Here is a 10,493-nt window from a genome sequence, read left to right on the forward strand (position 1 = left end):
ACATTTACTGATCGAGATCAAAGAGCACAGGCTTCTGTTTGGATTACATCAGAATGTAAAGAAAACAAAAATCCTCACCACTGGACCAATAAACAACATTCTTATCAACAGAGAAAAGATTGAAGTTGTCAAGGACTTCATTCTTCTTGGATCAACTAATGGAAGCAGCAGTCAAGAAATCTCAAAGGACGTATTGCATTAGGCAAATGTGCTGCACAAGACCTTTTTAAACTGTTGAAGAGCAAAGATGTCAGCTTGAGGACTAAGGTGCACCTGACCCAAGCCATGGTATTTTCAATAACCTCATATGTATGTGAAAGCTGGTCAGTGAATAAGGAAGACCTTAGAAGAATTGATGCTTTTGAGTTATGGTGTTGGAGGAGAGTATTGGGAAAGTGCCATGGGCTGCCAAAAGAACCAATAGATCTGTTTTGGAAACAGTGCAGCCAGAGTGCGCCTTGGAGGCCAAGACGGCCAAACTTTGTCTCTCATACTTGGGACATAGAGGGACCAGTCGCAGGAGAAGGACATCATGTTTGGTAAGGTGGAGGGTCAGAGAAAAAGAGGAAGACCCCCAATGAGATCGATTGGCCAAGTGGCAGCATCAATGGACTCAAGTGTGGCAACAGTAGTGAGGTTGTCCCAGGATTGGGCAGTGTTTCATTCTGCTCTGCATAAGGTAGCTATGAGTCAGTACTGACACCTAACAACAACACAACACTAACGGTCCATGTGAACATCAGTCTTAACAACCCTAAGACCAAAAGAACTAGATAGTGCCGTGTTCTGAAAGGGATCACATTAGAAGATCATGGATAGAGGGGGAGAAAATGTGGAGCAAAACTCAAAATCATAAAGAACAGGCATAACTGGTCAGACACTGGTGGGACCTTGAGACTGGTCCTTGGTCGTCCTTCAGCTCTGGAATTGAATTAAATCAACATGGCTCAATTTTCAGCCAAGCAATAGATAGATATACAGGGGGGATAATAGTTGTGAGGTATGCATTCCATACAACAGCCAACATTCAAGATGAAAAGGGCAGTATTTACCCAAAGATTAAATTCAGGAACGGGGAAATGCAACCAAGAACACAAGGAAGAAGGAAGTAGGATAAATTATGTGTTACAGTCGGGATTGAAATCATTGAGAAGTGTATGATTTGAATATAAAACTGATGATCTGCTCTAAACATTGACTCAGTTCACTAAAGTTAAAAAATTCCCAGATGTTTGTTGTGTGAATGTTTTTTGGCTTAGGTGAAAGTTTATAGAGCAAATTAGTTTTCCATTCAATAATTTATATGCATTTTGTTCATGACATTGGTTGCAATCCCCACAACGACACAGCACACTTCCCATTTACTGGGTTCTCCTTTCCCATTCATCTTTTCTGTACCTTCTGATCTGTTTTTAGAGATGTTCTTGCTCTCTTGTGCTTTTTAGGTATGTTCCTCTCTGGTTTTAATGTTCATTAGTTAGGCCTATTGTTTACCTGACAGTCAATTCCAGGCAGGGGTTCAATTCCAGTCTTAAGGGTGTCTTGAAGGGTGTCTAAGGACCAGTTTTAAGGGTTGTACCAGTCTATATCAGACTTGTAAATTCAGAGTTTTTTATGATTTTTGAATTTTTCCTTTTTTCCTCCCAGGACCTTGCAGTGTGATCCTGGTAGTGGTGGCTGGGCACCATCTAGTTCTTCTGGTTTCAGGTACTTGAGGCTGTGGCTTGTGTAGTTCTTTAGGCCTTGGAACACTTGTTTCCTTGAGTCTTTGCTTTTCTTCTCTCTTCTTTGTTCCTTACAATGGAGAGCTGGATAATTGCATATTAGATGGTCACTTAAGCATATAAGACCTACAGTTGTTACTCATAAAAGTAGGATGAAGAACATTGTCTTTGTAGACTGTTGACGCTAGTTAGTCTAGATGGTGCCTGAGGCTTTTTCTCAACCTTAAGACCAGTGACTCATTCATTCAAGGTGTTTGTCTAGTCAGTATGGACTCATAGCGACCCTATGCACAACAGAATGAAACACTGCCTGGTCCTGGACCAACCTCACAATCGATATGCCTGAGCAGCGGCCACTGTGCCAATCCATCTTGTTGGGGATCTTGTTTTTCTCTGACCCTCCACTTTACCACACATCATGTCCTTCTCAAGGTGTTTGCTTTTGATTGAAATGTTTTCAGAACGTTGCCCTCTTTGTGCTCTAATATATCTGTGCATATATATTTGCAGCACATACAAATACACATACAGAGATACCTGTTATACCTACACACTCAAGAGTACACGCCCATTTGACTTTTCACATGTGTTAAGCTTGTATGTCTGTCTATCTGCTTGCAGATTGTTATTAGTTATTGCAAAGTTCTGTTCATAATATTTTTTTAACACTATCCTTTGCTCTTGAGCAACTCCCAGTGTCTTTTTTTTGCCCTGTCATGTGCTAAATCCCAGCCACCCTGAACCAATACGTACCTATGTAAGATACTGAGGATTTATTTTTTAAATATAGTTAACATTTTTGTTTTTGTTTAACTTATTGTGAATTGAGTGAGAGTTTACATAGCAGATAATTAGTTTTGCATTCAACAAATCATTTTCTGTGCTGAGTTCATTTTGTCTGTGGGTTTTTGTCATTTTCATTTCTGTTGTATTAATGTTTTCTAACGTGTCCTGATTTACTTCTTAAATTTTTATTTGATGTGCAGGTGTATTAATTTTCTTTGAGGTTACCCTGTAATTTATTGATTTGTTTCCATGTTTAAAACAGCCTTTTTTATTTTAAAATCTACTTGATTTCCTTGCCATTAGGAAAGTTCTGTAGCTACACTATTCCCTCTTGCTCTGTAGTTGACGTCATTATAAATTGATATCTCTGGCTCCCTCTTTTCAATATTGTAGATTTGTTTTACTTTAGATACTTCTATACCTGGGTTGAGTTCTGGAGGGTGTTGTCATTGTATGGTAATCTCAGGTTGTTGTCTGTATTGTTGGTTCTCCAAAGAACACCCTTTAACATTTTTTGTAAAATAGAACTGGTCAGTACAAATTCCATTAATTTTTGTTTACCAGGAAATGTCCTAATTTCAGTGTCATATATATGTATATATATTTTTACTTATTGTGAGGTGAGTGGAGGTATACAGAGCAGACCATCAGTTTTATATACAAGAAAGCATATACTTTGCTTCCCTACATGTTTGAATCCCCTCCGTGTACCAACAGTTAACAACACTGACCCCTATTCACTTTATTGCCTTCCTCCCTGTTACCCACTTCATCTTTCCTCTGTTAACCTCCCTCTGGTATACTGTCTGCCCTGTCACCCACATTAACATGTGTCTACATTCTAGCTCATGAATAATTTTCCCTCCCAACCCCGTAACCTTCATAGATTATTTTATTAAGAAAACATTTTAAAAAATCTTTTTACAGTGTCAGTCTCATATAGTGTTTGTCCTTATAAGATTGACTTAATTTCACTCAACATAATGTCCTACAGGTTCAACCATGTGAGGTGCTTCACAGATTCATCTTTTTTTTTTTTAAAGCTTTTATTGTGACTTGAGTGAAGGGTTACTGGGTAGATCATCAGTTTTACATTGAACAAATCATTGCAATGATTACAATTACATCCATACACCATCAGCTAACAGTATTTACCTCTATTACTTTTTTTTTTTTTAATGTACACGTTGTTAAGGAGCTCTGGTAGCGTAGTGGTTACGAATCGGGCTGCGAACCTTAAGGTCAGCGGTTTGAAACTACCAGCCGCTCCGCGGGAGAAAGATGAGGCTTTCTACTCCCGTAAAGATTTACACCCTCGGAAACCCTGTACAGGGTCGCTATGGGTCGGAACTGACTCAACGGCACTTAACAACAACAACAACAACACGTTGTTGTTAAGTGCAGTCGAGTCAGTTCCGACCCATAGCGACCCTGTATAGGGTTTCTGAGGAGAAGCTGGTGAGCTTGAATTGCTGATCTTGCAGTTCAAATGGCTTTGCAGTCTGGCGCATTAACCCATAGCACCACACCAGAACTCCAGTGTACACATAGCACATTGAAAAAATATATTTAACTATTCAAAGGGAACATTTTGCAAGCCAGCTTCCTGCCCACGAGCACACTGCCTTTTTCAGTCCATGGGCCTAGAGTCGTCTGCTGCTCTGTCTCTTTATGCCATCGCCTCTGCCACCATCTCTGTTGTCACCTCTTTTTTGGTTAGGATCCCTTGCTCCTCTTAAACTCTTCCCTCTTGATGGTCCTAGTGTCCTCTATTCCTCACATGACAGATTAACTGTTCTTCCCTTTTAGTCACACCTCTTCTACATTTACAGTTGTGACAGTCACCATTAGTCCCTGATAATAGTCACTCACAGTTGAATCATAAAAGCTTAACCCCATCATCACCAGACCCATCTGGACAAGAGGAAAACTACTCAGTTGGGGATTCTGTCTTATCCACCTCATTCTGACACTAAGCACCCTCATGAAAAGCTTGTAAGTCAGTGACTTCGTGCTTTTATAGCCCCAATTTTGATAGCCAAAGTCTAAATTGTCTGTCCCTCATCAGTATTGTTTAATTAATTTCCCCCCCTGACTTAAACAGTCTGTTGTATCTTAAGATCTACTTTGGAAGTTCTGTGTCTATGCTATTCCCTCTTTGACTTCATTATACATTGATACCTCTGGCTCCCTATTTTCAGTTTTGTAGGTTTGTTTTGGAGTCCTGGTGTAGCACTGTGGGATAAACTACTTACTAGACTACAAGGTCATTTTGAACCACAAGGTCGGTGGTTTAAACTTTCCTTGGAAACCCTGTATTGGGTTGCTATGAGTCAGTACCTACTTCTTGGCACTTAAAAACAGTTTGTTTTATTTTAAATACTTGTAGATCTGGATTGAGTTCAGGTGGTCTTGTCATGAATAGTAATCTCAGGTTGTCTGCTGTGGTTGAGTTTCAGTCCAAAGAATAACCTTTAACGTTTTTGCAAAGTTGGTATGGTCATTAAAAATTCATTAATTTCTCTTTCTCAGGAAATGTTCTAATTTTGCCATTGTATTTGAGGGACAGCCTTGCTGGGTTTATGATTCTTAGTTGGCAATCTTTTTCAGAGTTTTGTGTATGTTGTTGCATTGCCTTCTTGCCTGTGTGGTTTCTGCTGAGAAATCAGCTTCATCTTACTGGTTCTCCTTTGTAGGTAACTTTTCATTTTTCCTGAGCTGCCCTTGGGATTCTTTCTATGTCTTTGATTTTGGAAGGTTTGTTTATGATATACCTTGATGATTATCTTTGGGATCTATCTTGTTTGGTGTTAGATCAGCTTTATGCATTCTTCTTGTTTTTCATGATGTTAGGGAAATTTTCTTCCAACCACTCTTACACAATTTTTTCTATGCTTGTGTCTTCCTGTTCTGTAATTCTGATTACCCATAAATTGTTCCTCTTCATGGTGTCCCACATAGCTAATTAAAAAATTAATTAAAGAATAATGATGCTGGATGGACAATTTAGACTTCAGCTATCAAAATGTAGTGGTTACGAATCAGGCTGCTAATGTCATGGTTAGCAATTTGAAACTACCAGCTGTTCCGTGGGAGAAAGATGAGGCTTTCTGCTCCCATAAAGATTTACAGCCTCGGAAACCATGTACAGGGTCGCTATGATTCAGAACTGACTCCAAGGCACATAACAACAACATACAGGCAAGAGTAGTCCTGGTGTGGCACTGTGGGTTAATGCGCCAGACTGCAAAGCCATTTGAATTGCAAGGTCGGTGGTTCAAGCTCACCATCTGCTCCTTGGAAACCCTATACAGGGTCACTATGGGTCAGAACCAACTTGACAGCACATAACAACAAACAAAAACCACATAAAGGCAAGAAGTCACTGACTTACAAGCTTTCATGAGGGTTCTTTCTGTCAAGAGCATTGGATGAAAATAATATAATACTGTGATATTGTTGAAATGTTGATTCCAACTCATAGTGACCTCCATATGGGGTGGTTCTAAGGAACAGCTGGTGGGTTTGAATGCCAACTTCTGATTAACAAGCCAGTGATTATCCTATAGTGCAACACCAGGCTCCAATGATGGTGGTGGTGGTGGTGGTATGCTGTGGTGTTGGTTCTGACTCATAGCGACCCTGCATAGTGTTTCCGAGGCTGTATATCTTTATGGAGCAGAAAGCCTCATCTTTCTCCCACAGAACAGTTGGTAGTTTCGAACTGCTGACATTGGGGTTAGTAGCCCAACTCATAATGATGGGTGTAGGTCAGAATAAATTGAGTTGCAACTCAAACTATTCATATTAATATGAATAACTGAATACATAAATGGGTGAAAAATAGTCTGTTGGAGAATTCCATTAACTGTAGACAGATATTGTACCCTCAAAGAAATACAGCATAACTTTTCAAATATAGACTTCAGAAGAGTACAGTATGGAAGGGAAGTGGGAGAGAAACAACAGTGGGAGTTTCGGACAAACATTACCTCAGCCAGGTGATGAAGGTTCACATCTATAGTGATAAGTCATGTTGCTAGCATGTACTGTTGATATGATGAGAATGGCATGTTGCCTCTGTGATGGTCTCTCCAGAAGCTCATGGCCACAGTATCCTCTTGTTCTGTTTGAACAGCTGCCTCTTGGTCTATGTTCAGGTACCTCATGAACACAATTAAGTGTTCTGGAATTCCCATTCTTCACAATGTTAACCCAAGTTGTCATGAACCACACAGTTGAAAGCCTTTGCATAGCCAGTAAAATACAAGTAAGCATCTTTCTCTGCTTTCCGTCCAGATCGATCTGATATCAATAATGATATCCCTAGTTCCATGGCCTCTTTTGAATTTGACTTTAGTTTTCTTTTGATGTACTGCTGTAACCATTTTTAAATGTTCTTTGGCAAAATTTTACTTACATGTGATATTAATGATATTGTTAGATGATTTCTGCTTTCCATTGGGTTACTTCTCTTTTGAATGGGCACAAATATGGATCTCTTTTAATCGGCTGGCCAGGTAGCTGTTTTCCAAATTCCGTGACATAGACTAGTGAGTGCTTCCTGTGCTGCATCAGTTTGTTGAAAAATTTCCCTTGGTTGTCTGTCAATTCCTGGAGCCATGCTTTTCACCAATGCCATCAGTGCAGTTTGGACTTCTTCCTTAAATACCATCAATTCTTGATCATATTCTACCTCTTGAAGTGGTTGAACATTGCCCAGTTCTTTTTGATACAGTGACTCTGTGTACTTCTTCCATTTCTTTTGATATTTGCTGTATTAGTCAGTATTTACTCATAGAATCTTTCAATATTTCAACTAGACACTTGAAGTTTTTCTTCAGTTCTTTCAGCTTGAGAACTAGTGAGTGTATCCTATCTTTTAGGTTTTCTAACACCAGGTCTTTGCACATTTCATTATAATACTTGACTTTGCCTTTCAGGAGAATTGTTTCCTTGTTTGGTTTCATTAAAAAGGCAAAGTCATTTTCAATTTCAAGTTTTCTGGTTCTACCTCAAATGCTAAAGATTTGAATGTGACAAACAGTTGCAATCTGTTATATAATTTCTGCTGAAGAAGTGAACCCCAAGTGTATATCAAAATAGCTGGTTTTAACTCTGTTACTATTGCTTCTTTATACAAAGGGGAGGGGGCTTCAAAACATTTATGGAAAAGTAGAATTTTTGAAGCTACCACATATATTTGTTGTTATTTGTTATTACGTGCCATTGAGTCAATTCCAACCCATGACAACTCTGTATAGGGTTTCCAAGGAGTGGCTGGTGAGTTTGAAACACCAACCTTGAGATTAGCAGTCCAGTGCTCATCTTACAATGCAACACATAAGACTTCACCTTATATCTGTTGTTGTTATTAAGTGCCTCAAGTCTGTTCTGACTCATAGTGAATGGTGACCCTATATAGGATATCATTGCTGATGTCTGATGGATCTTGGCTGAAAGCAGAGAATACCAGAAAGATGTTTACCTGTGCTTTATTGACTATGCAAAGGTTTTTGATTGTGTGGATCTTGACAAGCTATGGACAACATTGTGAAGTATGAGTATTACTGAACATTTAATTGTGCTCATGAGGAATCTGTACCTGGACCAAGAAGCAGTTGTTAGAACAGAACATGGGAACACTGAATGATTTAAAATTAAGAAAGGTGTGTGATGGGTTGTATTCTTTTGCCATACTTATTCAACCTGTATGCTGAGCAAATCATCTGAGAAGTTGGGTTTTATGAAGAAAAACGTGCCGTCAGGATTGGAGGAAGACTCATTAACAACCTGCAATATTCAGATGATACAACCTTGCTTGCTGAAAGTGATGAGGACTTAAAACGTTTACTGATGGAGATCAAAGAGCACAGCCTTTGGTATGGATTACATCGCAATGTCAAGAAAACAAAAATCCTCACCTCTGGACCAATAAACAACATTCTTATCAATGGAAAAACATTGAAGTTGTCAAGGACTTCATTCTTCTTGGATCAACCATCAGCACTCATGGAAGCAGCAGTCAAGAAATCAAAGTACGTATTGCATTAGGCAAATCTGCTGCATAAGACCTTTTTAAAGTGTTTAAGAGCAAAGATGTAAGCTTGAGGACTAAGGTGTGCCTGACCCAAGTCATGGTATTTTCAATAACCTCATATGCATGTGAAAGCTGAACAGTGAATAAGGAAGACTGTAGAAGAATTGATGCATTTGATTTATGGTGTTGGTGGAGAATATTGAAACAGATCTGTGTTGGAAGAAGCACAGCCAGAGTGCTCCTTGGAGGCCAAGATGGCCAAACTTGGTTTCTTATACTTGGGACACACTGTCAGGAGGGACCCATTGCTGAGAAGGATATTATATTTGGTAAGGTGGAGGGTCAGAGAAAAAGAGGAAGACCTCCAGCAAGATGGATTGGAAATATGGCATTATCAATGGGCTCAAGTGTGGCAACAATTGTGAGGTTGGCCAAGGACTGGGCAGTGTTTCGTTCTGTTGTGCATATACAGTTGCTATGAGCTGGTAAGATTGACCTGCTGACCTTGCGGTTCAAACCTACCTTTTGGTTGAGTGCTTATCCTATAGTGCCATACTAGGACTGCCACCTCATATGTAACTGTCATTAAATCTTCCCTTAAGGATGACTATTAGAAAAAATCTTAAGTTACATGCTCATGGGGGACAACATTATTTCTTTGACTTACATTTATTTCTAAAAATTGAACAAAGAAATGCCAGATTTTTTGAAGCAAGGACAATTTCATTATGTGTACATTCATTATCAGAGATTTATGAGTAGTATTCAATTAGTAATTGCTAACTGAATTAAGAAATTTTCTTGTAAGTGGAGACTTCTATTCTTGCTTTGGTACTGAACATTTAATAATATTCATTTTGCCAGCACTTCAACAGCATTTTACCTTAGATTAGAGGGCACAGTTCTTCCCATTTCTCTTTTTTTTCATTTAATTATCCCCTTTTCTCTTTTGTAGGTTCCCCATTTTCCTCCTGTCATTTCTCTTGTCATCTACGTACAAAAATCATAATTTGCCAAAGTTCAACCCAGAGCCTCTGTCTTTGATTAGCCACACCGATTAGAACTTCTTTTACATTTGGAGACATGATATTTTATTGTCAACTCTTGTGGAGAAACACCAGTTCTTGTATTGTTTGCATCTCTGTCCTTATTAGTTAATTGATAAAGCAGGTATCAAAATATAATTTTCTGGTGCTGTCTAAATTAGCTTAAGCCACAGCAGCAATTGAAAAAGCCCGGTAGTCATCAAATTTCCTCTTCTTGTTGCACTATTAATAACAGCCTTGGTGTTTGATGTTTGATAGGATGTTTGGCTGTGAAACTGTGGGTGTCCTACAAATAAACATGCAATGCCCTGAGCAGTTTTCAACTTATTAGTGGGGGTTTGAGGGGAAATTATTGTAGAAAGACAACTAAACCTAGCATGTTTTACAAAGCTGCAAATAATTTAATTGCTAATCATTATTACTACTTGTGTTCAAATATACTCTGACCAACTTCTTTGTATACAAAGCACTGAAATAAGACAAAAATAGGAAAATGTACCCCGTTTTGATCCACTAAAATGCATTTATATGGCCTGTTTTCAAGTATGTAATGTTCTGAATTTTAATGATCTTAAATTAATTTTAAGAAGTCTTGGCGGTACAGTGGTAAAGCACTTGGATATCTAAACCCATCAGGGTCTCTATGAGTCAGAACCAACTCAGTGGCACTTAACAACAACAACAACGGGAGCTGTAGTAGTCTGATTTTATAAAGATGATAGCTTTGGAAATCCTATGGGTAGTTTTTTTTCTGTTCTGTATGATTGCTGAGTCAGAACTGACTTGACAGCAACACGTTTTTTGTCTTTTCAGGTTATTTTTTACCCTTCTTTTCCACCAAGTTATCTTATGTTTTGTTCAACTTCATTTTGCCATTTCATTCTTAGGTTGAAGCTT

Source organism: Chrysochloris asiatica, unplaced genomic scaffold (assembly GCF_000296735.1).
Source record: "Chrysochloris asiatica unplaced genomic scaffold, ChrAsi1.0 scaffold00063, whole genome shotgun sequence".
NCBI classification, from domain to species: domain Eukaryota; kingdom Metazoa; phylum Chordata; class Mammalia; order Afrosoricida; family Chrysochloridae; genus Chrysochloris; species Chrysochloris asiatica.